The following is a 17330-nucleotide window of genomic DNA, read 5'->3' on the forward strand; positions in this document are numbered from 1 at the left end:
AAATAAATATGAGTTTTAAAGGATAACCACTATAAAAATAAACAGAGTATGTTGCTTTTAAGGGACCAGGAAAACAAAAACAACAACCAAAAAAAAAAAAAAAACCCAATAAAATCCAAATCTTGATGTAGCCATGGACACACGAGAAACAGACAATACTTCTTAGTCAACTACAAGGGAGTTTCCTTTCTTTGTTAAAGGTTATGTTCTAAAACCTATAATATCTACATTTAAAACTTGAGGGACCTTGAAGCTGGGTGTGGTGGTGCACACTCCCAGTAACCTGGGAAGCTGAAGGCGGGGGAAACACAAGTTTGAGGCTAGACTCAGTAGCTTAGTCAGACCCTATCTCAAAAAAAAAAAAAAAAAAAAAAAGGACTGGGGATATAGCTCAACGGAAAAGCACCCCTAGATTCAGTTCCTAGTAACCCCCTTGACAAAAACAAAACAAATATTTAGGGATTTTGATCGTTGATTGACCAATAGAAGATTGGTAGGTAGATGATAGGTACCCATAAATGAGAGGAAAGAATCGGAAGGGGTGGGTAGTACCAACATGACTTGCAGGCAATGTGACCAACTATTTAGAATACCTACCAAATAAAACTCTTGTTTCTTGCCTTTTGTGCAGGAGCTACCTCATGTTCCTTTTAATCTGGTGTCTTGTCCCTGTGGATATGCCAGGGTTGGCTTTAAGGAAGGAGGTCAGAAATGCTCAGAACCATGACTTCTCCCATGAAAAAAAGAAAAGTGTTGATTTCCACCACTGGCATCCTATGGGGATCCTTGGATCAGCGTCAGAGGCATCAGAAAGGATTATCCCGGCTCTAAAAGCCAGCTTTTCTATTTGATTCAGTACAAAAATAGTATATGTGTGTATCATATACCCACACCCACAGACAGACCCACAGACACCTTGACCAAGGAAGTGCACTCTGGAATGAGGAAAAGTTCATTCGTGACATCTTTTACTGGGCCACCAGCTGCCTCTTAGGTTTTACTTTTCAGATTTTTCTCTTTTGTATTGCTGGTTGAAACCCTGGGCTTTGCCACTGAGTTATACACCCTCTCCCTGCTTAGGTTTTTTTTTTTTTTTTTTTTGTACTGGGGATTGAACCCAGGGGCACTTAACTACTGAGCAACATCCCCAGCCCTTTTTAATATTTTATTTAGAGACAGGGTCTCACTGAGTTGTTTAGGGCCTCACTAAGTTGCTGAGGCTGGCTTTGAACCCATAATTCTTCTGCCTTGGCCTCCCAAGCCGCTGAGATTACAGGCACAACCCCCCCCTAGATTTTACATTAGGAATATTAGTAATTTATAATAAGTAATTTCACAAGGGAACAAATCCCAAACCCTATAATGGCCAAAGAAAACTCTCTGATTTACCTTTTCTGGGGTCAATTCCAGGATTTGTTTTGTCGTGAAGGGAAATTCAAGGACCAACACATGATCCCAGTGATTGTTTTCAGGAACTGAGCCCAGAGCAAGGAAGGCATTTATAATGAAAAACCTGTTTCCATTTTTGGGAACAGATTTCCTTTGATTGCCACTTCTTGCCTTTCCGGATGAATCAGAAAATAATTTGATGGGACGAGTTAAGCACTTAGCCTGTGCCTGATGCATGCTGAGATTTCAGTCTTCATGAACTCAGATGACATAAGCCACAAGCTCACATGGCTGGTCCCTTCCAGGGCTCAAGGTTGGGAAACTACCAGATCTGAGTATGTCATCCAGTTACATGGGAGCACACAGACAAGTGGAAGATACTCTGGCTGTCAGTATACAGAGGTAAGAAATAAGCCGTATGTTAACAGGCTAATTTATAATCTAAGCACTATCATTTTGTTTTGTTTTTTTGTTTTTAGGCATACTGAGGCTTGAACATGGCACTCAACCACTGAGCCACATCCCCATTCCTATTTTGTATTTTATTTAGAGACAGGGTCTCAGTGAGTTGCTTAGCACTTCGATTTTGCTGAGACTGGCTTTGAACTCGTGATCTTCCTGTCTCAGCCTCCCAAACTCTGGGATTACAGGTGTGTGCCACCACACTCGGCTAAGCACTACCATTTGGATAAAATAAAACAATCTGTCAAGCTACATTGTGAGATTAAAATGTACAATTGCTAAAGAATTCTTCAGTAAGTGACATGTTTCATATAAAAAGGAACAAAAGATTGGAGTAGAACTTGAGAATGTCATATTTTCTAACTCAAAATATTAGTTCTCAATTTAAAAGTAATAGGAAGAATAAGGGGTAGGTAGAAAGTGAGTTTTCATGTCAGATCTATGCAAAATGATACTTAATTCAAATCACCTGGAATTTTTTTTGTAGGGCTGGGTTTTGAACTCTTAGACAAGCTCTATCATGGATCTCCACCCCAGCACCTGAAGAGATTTTAGATCACAATGCTCGGGGTCATATCCAGAAATACCAGTGCAGGTGTAGACTGGGTAATACATACTTTTAATAGAAGTATCTCAGGGTCTTTGCATTTAAAGATAGTGACACAAGATGGATATTTCCTTTTTCCTGTAGTGGGGGCCTAGTTGGGGGAAGTAGGTCACTGGGACTGTCCTTGGAAGGCATATCTTTGACCTTTTCCTCTCCCTCTTTGCTTCTGGGCTGTCATGAGGTGAGCTACTTTCCCCTCCACATTGCTCTGCCTTACCACAGGCTCAGAAACAATAGAACCACGTGACCATGGACTGAAATCTCTCTAATGGTGTTTTTTTTCCCCTCTTTTTTCAGTTGTTTTTATCAGGTATTTTTCTCACAGCAGTGGAAAGCTGACTAACACAGAATGGGAATACAAATGTGGTGAAGGATGTGTTCTAAAATTAGATTGTGGTGATGGTTGCACAGCTCTATAAATCAACTTTAAAAAACCATTGAATTTACACCCCAAATGGGTGAATTTTGGGGGGAAGGGAGGTACAGGTACCGCCTCTCAGGAACAGGTCAAGTACAGATGAAATGTCCCAGCAGGGGAGGTGACTGTGCTGTGGAAGGCTATGTTGGTGGCAGGCTGGGTCTGCACTGAATTCTGCTGCCCATTTGTTGGACATTGCAGAAGCCTCAGCCTCTTCATTTTCATAGGCTGGGATGAGGATACTGTCAGACAGGTTCCATAAGAGATGCAGCATCCTGCCTGGAAGGTCCCCATTTACCCCTCAGTCCAGGAGGAGCCTCCCAGCCAATCTTGGTGTTTTCCAGGGCTGTATAGCTCCCATGTAGATTTAATTTTTTTTCTAGTGAAAGCAAAAAGAAGCAGGTATAATTCCAATGTTTTACTTAACCTAATATATCCCAAATATCATCAACGGACATGTAATCAGTATGACTCTGTGTGTGTGTGTGTGTGTGTGTGTGTGTGTGTAGCACTGGAACCTAACTCATGGCCTTTCACATGCTAGGCAAGTGCTCTGCCACTGAGCTGCACCCCAACCCCTTTGATATAACTGTTATTAATGAGATGTTTTATATCCCTTTTTCTTATAAACTATTCAAAACCCAGTGTCTACTTTGCACTTATATCATACTTCATTTGGGGCCAGCTGTGTTTCAAATGCCTATCAGCTGCCTGCCTGCAGTGGCCAACATGAACTTGAGTTACAAAGGGCCTGAAGGGGGTTCACCAAACCTGGGGTGCCTTTGTGTGTGACTTCCCTTTTTCTTACCTGTGGTAGAAGCAAAGGAAATTCAAGGCCAAATAGAGTCTGGCCCCAATCCCAACCCTGGCTGGCACCTAGGGTAATTGGGATTCTCCTCCAAGGCCTAAGAATCTACTCTCATAGAGGTGGACCCAGGTCATGTGAATTCTTATACTTCCCTGTGATTTGAACTCCTGTTGTCTTTATCAGGGTGTCATCAAGAGCTTCGGAGTGAGGACCAGGGGAGCCCCAGACCCAGGAAGTTGGCTGTTCTGGAGAGTGCTGATGGAGGCCCTGGGCCACGGTGTCAGGAACAGCAGCAGAACTGATGACCAGCTCATGCCTGGCACAGATTAAAGCACACCTTCTCATCTTTCTTCTTCTTTTAAAATAAAAATACTGTATTTACTTAGAAGCATTCAGAATGTCAGCAAAACTATGTCTTTTTTTTTTTTTGCAATTACAGAGTGATGTTCAGTTAATAATTATTTCATATAAGGTGCATCAGATAAAACCAAAGATGAAGCGACTACCTTCTTCTGCTCATTGTTCTTCGCAAGTCCTCTTCCCTGCCAAAGTGTCCTGATTTGGCTTAGGTTCTCACCAGGTTTGTATTGCCCACATATCAGGAACCAGGTTCCATTCTAAAGGCTGGAACCCAAGTCCTCCCCTCCCATGTCATCATACCTCGAAGATGAGAAGATGAGCTGCATCTATCCCACCAAGAAATGCCTTGACTCTGAACTTCACCCTGCTCCAGAGCCTACCTGAGAGCAGCTGGCAGAAGCCTTCTTGTTCTGACCTGGGAGATGGGGCTGTGTCCCTACTCTAAGCAGGTGGACTCATGTGGATTTGTCTTCCTCAAGGTAGCTTTCTTCACATAGAGAGCAAAATGAGGCAGGCACTCGGCACTGTCTGGGCATTCATACCTCCAGGGGGCTGTTGAGCTGTGTCCACCCTCAGGGGTGCCTAGCAGGAACAGGGCCAGGACCCAGGGGGAGGTAGCTCCTCTGTAAGAGCAGCAGGCATGGCTCCCTCACACAGGAAGAAGTCTGGAGGTAGAGGGTTTCAGAGAGGAATAATTCTTAGTATTGGCAGAGGTCTATCTTCTTGTCTATCTTCTCTGCGGTTATCTTGACTTTTCCCAAGTGCCATTGCTTTAAATATCAACTCTTCATATGACTTTACCAAAACAAGAAAGAAAAGAAATTACTCCACGGTGCCTTTTTTTCCCCCCACCTCTGGTACTGGGGATTGAACCCAATGGCACTCTACCACTAAGCTTTATCTCCAGCTCCATTTTTTATATATTTTTTTTATTTTGAGACAGGGTCTTGTTAAGTTGCCCATGCCTGAACTTGTGATCCTCCTACCTTAGCCTCCTGAGCAGCTGACATATCAGGTGGTTCCACCTTGCCTGACCACTTGTCCTCTCTTGACTGAAAGGACTTTCTTTCAGGAAAAACTTCAGGGATTTCCTTTCAGTTACCACCCATGACTGGCAGTGTTGATCCCCAACACAGGGGATGGTTTGAGGTCAGGGAGAGGGTTGATTGAGTTCTTTACTCTCATGCATTGATAACCCTTTGGAGTCCCAGACCTTTCTCTGGCAAGTAAGAAGGAAGAGATATTGCTTTCTAGGTACACCTAGACTCTGTTACATCTGGAGTTAAAAGTGTTTAATATGCACATAAAGGGATATCTGAGAAAACCCATTCCAAATCCTGATACTGCACAAATATAGACAACTCTGGATAATGACATGCAAAAAATAATGTTCAAAGAAGAACATCACACTGGAGAGAATCAGGGCAAATTCTTTTATTGAACACCTACTATGTGCCAGGTACTGTTCTAAGTGGTGGGAAGATAACAGTGAGCTAAAAAGAAATCCTGTCTCAATGACCTTTTTATTCTAGGGCATGTGGGGGACAGGACAAATAAAAAGGTAAACGTACATACACACATTTTTTGAAAAAAGACTAGAAGACAAATGAAGGGAGAAGTGGGAGAGGGGTGCTGGGTCCTTGTTCAATAGGGGGACCAGAGATGGCCTCCCTGGGAGATGACACCTGTGTCTAAAGCAACTGTGGGGACTAGTCTTGGGGGCACTTGGGGAAAAAGTATTCCAGATAGGGAGGACACAAGAGTCCTTGGGTGGGAATATGACATTTGAGGAACAGCAGGGAGGCCATATGGAAGGCACAAAGAGCCATGGACAATCAGGGGGTGAAGTCAAAGAGAGATGGGGCCAGAGGGCCATTTTGTGGGCATGGTGTACATTCCTAGTGAGGCAGGTTCCTGCTCACCTTCCAACAGGGTCACTCCAGTATTTTTTTTTTTTTTGTGGGGGTGGTTCCAAGGATTGAACTCAGGGGCACTTGACCACTAAGCCACATCCCAGCCCTATTTTGTAATTTTATTTAGAGACAGGATCTCACTGAGTTGCTTAGTGCCTCGCTTTTGCGGAGGCTGTCTTGGAACTTGCAATCCTCCTGCCGAAGCCTCCCAAGTGCTAGGATTTTAGGTGTGTGCCACTGTGCCTGGCACCCAGTACTTTTGATGCACAGATGGCAGGGTGGCAGAAGGCACCCTGCTGACCTCTTGAGGAAGGTCAGGGAGAGGGGTCGATTGAAAGATGGGGGAAACTTAGATCAGAGTGGTAGTTGTGAGGGTGTATGATATACAGCACTTGGATCCAAGCCATATCTGCACAGTAAAGCCAGAGGGAGTTGTTTGAAAGAATTGGGGCTATCAAGGTCAGTCCCATGATTTTTAGTCAGAGGAACCAGAATGATGGAGTGGCTTTGAAGGAAGCAACTGTAGGAGGAACAGATTTGGGGAGAGAAGATCAGAAACTGGGAACATGAGAATGTGAAGTTACAACTGTGTCTCAGACCTGGGCATGGTGGCGCACTCCTGTAATTCCAGCAATTCAGGAGGCTGAGGCAGGAAGATCACAAGTTGGAGGCCAGCCTCAGTAATTTAGGGAGACCTAAGCAACTTTGTGAGACTGTGTCTCAAAATAAAAAATAAAAAGGCTTGGGGATGTAGCCCAGAGTTAAGACCTCTGGGTTCAATCCCCATTACCAAAAAGAAAGAAAGAAAGAAACAACCCACGAATGTCTCTCAGAATTCAAGGACAGGGATCATGACTTGATGGAGGCTGAAATTCTGGCTCCAACCAGCAATGACCAGGCAGGCTGGACATGTGTTTTGGAAAAATCTGGTTTTTGAGAACTGGCTGCTGAACGCAGAAAGTTATGAGATGGAAAAATGAGGTGGACAAATCCAGGACGGCACAAAGTGCAACTTATGGGGACTTGTAGACAGAAATATTAGATGGCAGGAAGACAGGAGAATCCCTGCATTCAAGGTAGGAGAAAGGGGTTTATATGTTTAGCTAGACAAGGGTGGGCCACGGCCAGCCAGAATGTTCCTGGGCTTTCCAAAGATCTATTAATATGTCAAGTGTCAGATAAGAGAAAATCTAGGCATTCAGTGGCCAGCACAAAATGCTGGGTTAACTACCTTAACAACTTGGTAGTTTTTTCCTATAGGGTTTGAAATGTGTGTCAGTGTCACTGGGGCAGGCAAAATGGCAGTTATGACCAAGGCTGCAGTCATGTCAAGCCTACACCATTTGAGCTTGAACTGAAAACATGCACACAGTGTTTGTAATACTGAGAGAGTCAGGATTAGAGAATAGGTGGGCGCATCTAGAGAGAGAGAGCCTAGGGCTTAAGTCATTGGCACAGCAATACATCAAAGTTGGGGTATAAGGTAGAACAGGAAAAGGGAGATGAGGAGGAGCAGCAGGAGAAGAGAAACAGGGGTGTTATGGAGATAGGCAAAGGAGGTAATAGGAAGGTGTAAGTCCATGCAAAAACCCACGAGAGGTTATATCAGTGGGATTAGTTGTTAGGTTTGAGGGTCTTTGAAACCTTACACCACCAGTTTTGGTGGATGAAATTAATTGTAACAGGTTCAAGAGTGACAGGGTGAGAGTGAGCATAGACTGTGAATGTAGACAATTTTTTTTTTTAGAATATTTTTCTGAAAATGAGAAAAAAAAGACATAAGAAAAATAGAGTCAAGAGGATATTTTTAAGTGAAAGATATCTTACTTGCCAAGGTGTCTTACTCTGTTCAGTCTGCTCTAGCAAAATACTGTAGATTGACTAATTTATACACAATTAAAAATATTTTTATTAGTTGTTCATGGGTCTTTATTTTATTTACTTATTTATATGTGGTGCTGAGGATTGAACCCAGTGCCTTGCACATGCTAGACAAGTGCTCTACCACTGAGCCACAGCCCCAGCCCCACACAATACAGTTTTTTTCTCTCAAGTTCTGGAGACTGGAAAGTGCAAGATCAAGGTGCCAGGAGATTTGGAATCTGGTGAAGCCTCTCTCTCTGCTTTAAAGATAGGGCATTCTTGTGTTTTCCCATTATGAAGGAGCAAAATATCCCCCTCAGGCCAGGTGTGGTGGCACAAACCTGTAATCTCAGCTACTTGTGAGGTTAAGGTAGGAGGATCACATGAGTTCGAGTCCAGCCTGGGCAACTTATTGAGACCCTCTCTCAAAATTATTTTTTAAAAAGGGATGGGGTTGTATCTTAGTGGCAAAGCACTTGCCTAGCACATGCAGGACCTAGGTTCAATCCCCAGTTCCACAAAAGAAAACAAAAAATCCCCTTCAGACCCCCTTTACTTGGGCATTGTGTTACTCAGTTTTGTGTCACTGTGACAAAATACTTGGGAGAAATCAACTTAAAGGAGGAAATATTTATTTTGGCTCACAGCTTCAGTCTATGTTTACTTGAACCAGTTGCTTTTAGGCCTGTGGTGAGGCAGAAGCACGTGATGAGGGAAAGCTACTCAGCTCATGACAACCAGGAAGCAAAGAAAGAGCTTGATTTTATAACAAAGCCCTCCCCACCAACAGATTAAACTGTTAATCCACCAATGGTCAAAGCCCTCATGATTCAATCACGTCCAAAGGCCCACCTCTGAACACTGCTGCATTGGGGACCAAGTCTTTAACACATGAACTTTTTGGGGACATTTAAGATCCAAACCATAATAGCCATTGTTGAAGGGACAGAGGAGGCAAGGCACCGAAGATAGCAGGAAACAATTTTATTTGGCTGCAGCCAGGTTCAGAGGGAACAGCTTTTGCTGTAATCAATTAATCCCCCGAACCCCGAGTTCAGATAGTTTCAGAATTTTATACCCAACATGTAAGGGAAGGGGCTCAGAAGTTCACATAAAAGCAGCTTTTTCTTTCACTGTTCTGGGCAAGTTAACTCTTCAAGGACAACACCTGAGAAGGGGAAAGCTTCTTCTCCCCCTTCTTTCCTCCCCTGCCAGCTGTTACCGTGGAGCCCAATTGGTAACTTCTCTATCTTAGAAATGTAGACATCTCTGTGAAGCCCAGCTCAAGGCCAGAGGCCTTGTTAAAGGATTTGTCTTTTTTATCACATTTTGCATTTGCAAACACACTTCTACAAACTACTATACTGGGTACATGTTTGTGAAAAACAAGTAAAGGGGTGTTCAGCACCTGGAGTGTTGATTTCTTCCCAGCCAGTGGCCAAGTGAAATAGGGCTACAGGAAAATAGGAAGTTTAACTACATTGAACTTTTTTGTAGAAACTCTTTTGCTTATAGTTTTAAAATCAATTATGGTGAATATTTCTGGAGAAGCTTAGTGAAGACTCTTTTTGTGTGTGTGTGTGGAGGAGGGGGTGCCACTACAGCATTAATCCCATTCATGAGGGCTGTGCTCTCCTGACCTCCCAAAGACTCCACCTCAATACCAACACATTAGGGATTAGACTATAGCACATGAATTTCAGACGGACACCAATATTTAGCCCACAGCACAGAGTGTTTAAGGTGGATGTTGACCACCCAGTTGATGGAAAAAGATACTGCAGAGGCAAAAAAAAAAAAAAAAAAGGGAGGGATCCTGATGGAAGCCAGCTACCCCAGGGCTGGTGTTGCCCATTGTGTGGGACGTAAGGAGACAGGTGGGGCAGACAGGTGGGGCAGACAGGTAGTGAGGTGCTGGTGTTAAATCCAGCTACCAGGAATCCTGTGGAGGCTAGAACTTTTCTTCTTCTTTTTTTGAAATTAGAGCTTTATATTTATACATAGTAGTTGGGTTCATCCCAACAAACTCATACATGCACTGAATTCAATTTCAGTTTATGATTTCTCCCTTTTCCCTCTCTTCCTCCTTCCCCTCTCCCATTCTCCTTGCTCTACTAGATTTACTTTCTCTCACCTATTAATTTATATCTGATTGGTTCTTTCTACCTACGCTTAAAGGGGAAGTCCCCTGTTGTATATTTATACATGCTCTAACATGATTTTTAAAGAATTCATTCAGCATTGAGGCTGGGACTTTTCGAACAGCAGCAGGATGTGGAGCAGCTGTCCATGCTCCATTTACCTGCCTACACTTCCACTAAGAGCATAAGAAATAACACTTAGGTGGCTCATAGATTTGGGCAGATTCTGTGCAGCCATTCCATCTCTCTCCACTCCACATCAGTCAGGGGACGGCTGGGGATGACTCCCTTTCTTTCTCCACATATGACAGTGCCCCCATCCCAAAACAGCTGGGTTTAGGATTGGGCATCCTTGGGCATCTACATCTGGTGGCCACTCCTTGATTCCTCAATTGATAAGACCAATAACTCAAGGGACAGAGTGATAGGAGAAGAAAAAACTGACCTCAGTGGAGACAGACTTCATAATTGTGAGCTCAGACTCCCAAAATGCATGATGTCCTGAGAAGGAGGTCCAGGACAAAGCCATGTTGTCTTGTAGGACAGTTACCATGGAAACACCTAAATAAAAAGTCTAGCTTCACTTGTTCTTAATTGACTTTAAAATCACTAATTTTGGAGGTCATAGAGCTGAGCAATATACTACTAATCTCCAACTAGTTTTTCTGTAGATAATGCCTCTGACGTGTGGGTTATGATGTTAATGGTTACCTAAGGTTACTTTTCAGGGACTCAAAATACACATTTGCTGAAAACACTGATTGGGCCTTCAGATGTCCTGTGCTTGACTGGAATGGGATGAAAATGTTTGGTATATTTAGATTTATGTTGTATCTGTCTCCTATGCTGTCTTAACCTTTGGGTCAGATTCTACTCAGCTCGGCATGTAGACATGCCAATCATTTGAGAAATATTTTGTTCAGAACTATAATATGGGGTTAATTTGACCTAGAATTGCCTAGTTTCTTTTCTTCCTCTTCAAGGTGTAAGACACCTACCAATCACCATGACCAGAAACACTAGACCATAAAAGGATGAAAAGAGGTGGCAGTTGAGTTCCTGGAAGATCCCTTGTCAAATCCAGGGAAAAACATGAATATCCCTCCCTTTTACTAGCCAGTCTCTGTCTCTCATTATTCTCATCCATATCTATACTCTTCTATTCCCTGAAGTTGAGAAGCTGTTTTGTGACAAGAGCTCCTGCTACTTTATTCTTTGCTGAATAAAGTTCTTTCTTCTCCTATCACTCTGTCCCTTGAGTATTGGTCTTATCAAGTGTCAGCAGAATCAGACGTCTTCTTGTAGGACCTGTTTCAGAAGCCACAGATTTTTGGTTATGGCAGTTACTGAGGGCCTCCTAGGTCAAGGGAGGAATGACCTTATTACATGTGGCCACCTTTGAAAATGTAATCTGCTGCAAGCGCTCCTAAATGAATGTGCAGCCTAAATCACAGTCCATCCCATTGATAAATGCTTTCCCTAACTTTTCTATCCAACTTGACCAATGAGGCGAGGCAGAATTATTCCCACCTGCAAAGGCAGACTTCAACCTTTTGGATCTGACAGATCAGAGTTCTCATTCCTGTTCTGCCACCTATGAACTAAGGGGCCTTGGGCACATATCCTAATTTCCCAAGTCTTATTTTCATCATTTTAAAATTATGAATGGAGCACTCTGGTGCATCCCTATAGTCTTAGCTATTTGCACCTGTAATTTCAGCTACTTGGGAGCCCGAAGCAGAAGAATTGCTTGAGCCCAGGAATTCGGACCAGCTTGGACAACATAGGACCCATGTTTCTAAAATAAAATAAAATGCGGATGATAATGTTCCGGGTTGCTCGAAACTAAAACACTCAGGGGTTACTCCAGGGGAACTGGGCTCACTGGGTTGCGAGAAACAACCACACAAGAGACAGAAATACCTTTTTTCTTTGGGGTTGCTGTGACGGCTCCTCTAACCTTAAGGGTCGGCTCCTCTAACCTTAAGGGGGGGGGTGTGTGAGAGAGAGAGAGAGAGAGAGAGAGAGAGAGAGAGCGTGCCCACACATGCTGACCCCTTTTACTGAGAAGCTATTCAAATGAGATGAGGCAGGGGGTCAGGTTTCAGGGGGCTGAGTCTAGCTTCATGATGTCTGCTGTCAGCAGGTTGACTGACATCTAGGAAGGCCACACCCAAGGGCAGAGTAAGATAAGGGGACACGAAAAGGGTGTTTCCATGGAACATTCTATTCCAAACAGGGCAAGGGATAATATTACAAAGGAACAGGTGAGCATAGCTCCACCCATGGGGCTGTAGGAAGATACGCCCATGCAAAAACACACCGTCCATGCCTCGAACCCAAGAAGGGTGGGGCAGTCTGGCATGGCTGCTGCTGATGCCCTAATCACCCAGCCTGGGAATGACTCAGGTGCAAGATTGGTCTCCCATAATAATGACATTTCTTTTAAGAAAAACAAGTATTTATTGATCACCCACTATATGCTAGGCCTTATTCCAAACACTTGGCTACAGTTGTTAACACCCCACCACTAAAAAAAAAACCAAACAAACAAAAACTGCCCAGGAGCTCACATTTCAGGTGGCTGTGTCCACCTGAGCTATTGAGAGAATTCAATAGACAATACATGAAAAGCACACACAGCCCAGCCTGACTCACAATCACTGTTTGGGAAAGCAGGTGATCATCATCTTCATCATCTTCACCATGACCATCATCATTCATTCTCCTGTCTCTGATGCTCTACATCCTATTTCAGGCAAAATAAACACATTCCCACAAATGATGATGCCCATGAAGGGACCTTGAGCTTCATAGTAAGAGTCAGAATCCTTTGGGATAAAGAAAGAGAAGGATTGGCTGGCAATAAAAGTAAGAGCCTTCCAAGCACTTCATCATCAGCGCTGTAATCACTTAAGAAAGGTTAAGTCAACCATGAAATTAACAAGGAGCAAAAGTCTGTGTTCCTTCCACTCCAATCTCTGTGGCTGGGCTTCATGTTTGTTGAGATAAATGTCCCTCAAGAGGTTACCCTGTGCCTCTAAGGGGAGCATCCCTTCTGGGAGATATTCCTTGTTAATGTTAAAGTGCAGACTTCTGCTGCTGTTCCAGCCCTGACAGTTGAGGACTGAGTGGAAATCTCCCTCCTGCAGGCTAAGACCACACAGAGAGATGCCTTCTAATTCTCTGAAAAGAAAGGTATAGCCTACTTGTAACTGACCTGCTCCATTGCCTGGACTGCCGTGGAGGAGCATGGGGCAGGGGTGGAAATGCAGGCCTTCTCTCTGTGGTTCTGCCCGACTCTGGTCTACCCCATCCACTCCTAATCAGTGCACCCAGCCTCCAGCCTCTGATTGTCGCACTCACACCATCTGCTTCCAACCAAGTACTCGTGGGACCTGCCTTGGGCCTCATGCCTGTGCTATAAAACCCTGGGATAGTGGGCATGGCCTCCACCTGCACATCTACAATGGGACCCTTGATCTTTCCTCCCAAATAAGGCACCCATAAAATTTCATCATTACTGAAAATCTTGGAAGATGATATAAGGGGCACTATTTTTATATGCAAACACAGCCAAGAATGCAATTTCAGTTAATGTTGCCAGATTGTCAACCCATGCCCCTATCACCTTCAGACCTACTGGTAAACTTTTTTGCTGCAGGGGTTAGTAGGGTTGGAGGGGTCCAAGACTTCTGGGTAAAGTCTCCACCCCCAGCCTGACATCCAAGTTTTCTCCTCTGCTTATCCCTTCCCCATCACTCCAACCTCTGCCCCTTGCTGCTGCTACTCGTCAAAGACCCTACTCTTCTCTGCCTCTGAGATCTGTAGTCTTATACACAATGAACTCCTCATCCCTAAAGGGGAGATGGGAAGGAAATAGCATGGTCCTCTGTATGCTTATAGCCAGCTCAGGCTAATATGTATTGCTGGAACAAATGAGTCCACACTTCAGTGGTTTATGATGCAGAGGATCTTTTCTCACCCACATTGAAAGTCCACTGCAAGTCGGCCTCAGATCTGCTGAGGTCTGCATCATTAGGGACTCTGGATAAAGAGGCAGACTACACCTGGGACATGATGGGCTCATGAAAGGGGGATAGGAGTGACACAAGATGAGCATAACAGCTCTTCATATTCTGCTTGGGGGTGGGGGAGGCAGAGACCACTTCCACTCAGAACTCTTCTTTGGCCAAAGCAACACCATCTCCAGCTTTCTGTCATGCGTGGGAAGTACCATATTGATGGGGGAGGGCTGCTGGAGGGATAGCAGAGACCCTGAACAATTCACACAACTCACAACAGGCCACTCCTGGGCTGGGGCTTCCTTATGCTGATTCCTTTGGGCCCCATGAGAGAGGCAACTCCATTATGCAGGTATAGACAGAAATCAGGGACCAGGTGAGTAGCAATCTATTCAAGCATGGATTGGGACCAGAGTGACCTGGGCACTCTACAGAGATCTCAGCCATAAGCAAGGTAAGCAGAGGGACAGACAGTGCTCAAGGAGTTGGCTTGGAGGCAGGAGAGCTCAGGTGACAGTGAGACTATTCAGGAGGGGCAGGGAGCCCACAAGAAGGTAGGGTAGGGTTGTCACTCGAGGAGTTCCTGGAGAGTGATATCTCAGCTTGTGGACAAATGGGGTCCTTGGCTTTCAGTTAAGAAAGGAATCTGAGCATGTGCCAGTCAGAGACATGGATTTATTTAGGAAAATAAGTACACATTTAAGGCGAGATGCCGGCCATCTTGAGGGTGAGCAGCTTTTGAAGGTAGAGCAAGGAATTCAATACATTCAAGGAAGAATGCTGGCTATTTCCAGAGGGAGATACAGCAACACCTTGGTGTGGGGTGTTAGTTTTTATAGAGGGACAGTTCTAGGACTGGACTAGAGGTAGAGTCAGGGTGGAGTTATACAATTCCATGCCAGTTTTCCCTCTGCTTGAGTATGGCTCACATTACTTTTTGCAGGCAAGGGCATGGGTCAAGGGTGTGGCCTACGGGTGTGGGCTTGGCTGCTCTCCAATGCTTGTTTTGCATTTCAAAAGTTCATGGGCATTTCCTGCATTCCAATGGCACTTCTTTTTTTGAGACTCAGTCTATTTTTCTTTTTTCCAAATTCCTATCTCAGATTGACCAAAAGAGTGATGGAGTGTCCACAGGAGGCATGTGGGACCCCAGGAAGAGGGTGACACAATATCCCTGGTGGACCATTCTTGCCCTGCAGGCAACAGTTGGCAGCTCTGGAAAGCCCTCCTGGCTCACCTCTCCCCACCTCCCACCAGCCTCTCTCAGGATCTGGGGAGGACTTTTCTGATGGTAGTGAAGCCAGATTTAAAGTTAGGTAGTCAGTGTAGTTGGATAAATCGGGTCTAATACCGAGTGAAATCTAAAATGGAGGCCATGCTGAGAATGATTCCAGGAAATGCAGGACAACTCATGGAATGTTAATGAAGTCCTGAAAAGGCCTTAGGCCAAAGTACATCCCAAAGAAGTGTTAATGAAGTCCTTCCTGCTCAGACTACTTCTTTGGCCCACCTGTGTCCCACCCCTCGGGCCTTCCCACCTACATTCCATCACTGAAAGAAACTATAAAATGGAGAGACAACCGCACTTCCACGGATTCCACCTCTTGGGTCCCCTTCTTCCTCCGGGAGAAGTCTTTTCTGCTGTCCTTTAATAAACTTCTAATTTCTACTCTGACCTTGCCTCGGCGTGCTTCTTTGGTGTTATTCTTCAACATTGGGGAAGCAAGGACTCGTCACCGGTCAACAGCGGTAACAGTAGAAGAGACCTGCTCTTCTCATTCTTGTTTCTCCTCTGTCATTCAGGATTTCTAGAAGGTGGCCCAGCTGCCCAAATGTAGGAGACAGGATCCACTGTCCCAAGGCTAAAGGCTTCTGCTTTATGGGTGTTCCCTGGACTTGTTGGGGCTACTCCCCTCACCAGCCACAGTTCATTCAGTGAACTTCAGCAACATCTTTCTCCAGGGTCCAGGGTCCCCAGGTAGGAAGAGTTCCCTTCCTCAGTCCAAGCACAGCCACTAGGCCCTTGAGCCCATGAGTTGGAAGAGGAAGCTTAACTGCTTCCTGGAGTTACCAGACACAGAGCTCCAAGGGCCCTCAGGAGTTCACAGGAGACCATGCACACACAGACCTCCAGGGAGGCTCCCTTAGACATGTAGCAGAGAAAATGAGGACTGAGTTCAGAGCTGTATGTCCCAAGTTCAAGTCCAGCCTCTGTCATTCATGACTTTGTGCCCCTGGGGAATTGACTCAATCTCTCTGAGAATCCATAAAATTGGAGTGGAGCTGTCTCTACCACAGAGGAGTGATGAGAGGAATATACTGTCCTTTCCTGTCCCACTGAATCTCTACTTACCTTGGCAATTGAGGTTGATGCAAAAGAAACAACACACTCCCTCCTGAACCACACACTTCACATCCCAGCAGAGGCTCTCCATCGGTCTAAGTTTTCTGTTGGCCAGGTGGCACCCCTGAAGGGACTGTCACTCTGCTTCTCCTGGGAGCTTGACTGGAGGACTGACCGAGGCCTTTATTGTTTCCATCAACAAATCACCCAGGGACCCTGAGGAGGAAACCAGAGTCCTGAGCAGTGTCAGAAACGTTCTGCTGACCCCTTCTGGTAAGATAAGAGAAACGTCAGCATCAGATCTTGCCTTGGGTACAAAGAACCTAGAGAAAGATGTTCTGTTCCAAAATGCTGCATCATCCACAATCCTACTGGCTCAGAGGACAGCGTCATGGGAAAGACCTGGACATTGATGTCTCAGAGTTAGAAAATGAACATCGGCATCCCTGTTTCTCTCTTTCTTTTTTGCACGCACACACAAACAATTGATATTAAGGAAGAGAAATGTGTCTTTGGGGAAAGACAAGACAAGGATTTCTTTGGCCAAAAGGACATGGTACCTCCTAAGAACTGGCAGAGCACTTGCATTCTCACCTTTTTTTAATGCCTCCTAGGGATTTCACGACCTGGGAAAACAGCCCAGAGTCCATATTCAACAGCGTCAAGACCATCAGGTGCTTTTGAAATATACACCTGTACTATGTTCTGAACCAAGTCAGATCTTTCTCTCTCTCTCTCTCACTCTCTCTCTCTCTGTGTTTCCTTTTTTGGGGAAGGGAGGTACCAGGGTTGCTTAACCACTGAGCTATATCCCCAGTCTTTTAAAGTTTTTTATTTTTTAAATTTTAGACAGGGTCTTACTAAGCTGCTTAGGGCCTCAGTAAGTTGCTGAGGCTGTCTATGAACTTGAAATACTCCTGCCTCAGCCTCCTGAGCTGCTGGGATTACGGGTGTGTGGCCACAACACCTAGAAAAGTTACTGTTGTTATTATTATTATTA

At 44.7% G+C, this 17330-nt stretch overlaps 1 long non-coding RNA gene across 1 annotated transcript; it reads left to right on the plus strand.

The window, feature by feature from the left end:
- Nucleotides 1-1142: 1142 nt before the first annotated feature.
- LOC124102194 (uncharacterized) lies at nt 1143-4093 on the plus strand. Its single transcript, XR_006854813.2, has 2 exons — nt 1143-1791; nt 3868-4093. It is a non-coding gene; the product is annotated as an uncharacterized LOC124102194 (long non-coding RNA).
- The last annotated feature ends 13237 nt before the right edge of the window (nt 4094-17330 follow it).

The sequence above is a fragment of the Marmota monax genome, unplaced genomic scaffold (genome assembly GCF_021218885.2).
Source record: "Marmota monax isolate L192 unplaced genomic scaffold, Marmota_monax_Labrador192_F-V1.1 WCK01_AAM20220418_F8-fsc00161, whole genome shotgun sequence".
In the NCBI taxonomy this organism is placed as follows: domain Eukaryota; kingdom Metazoa; phylum Chordata; class Mammalia; order Rodentia; family Sciuridae; genus Marmota; species Marmota monax.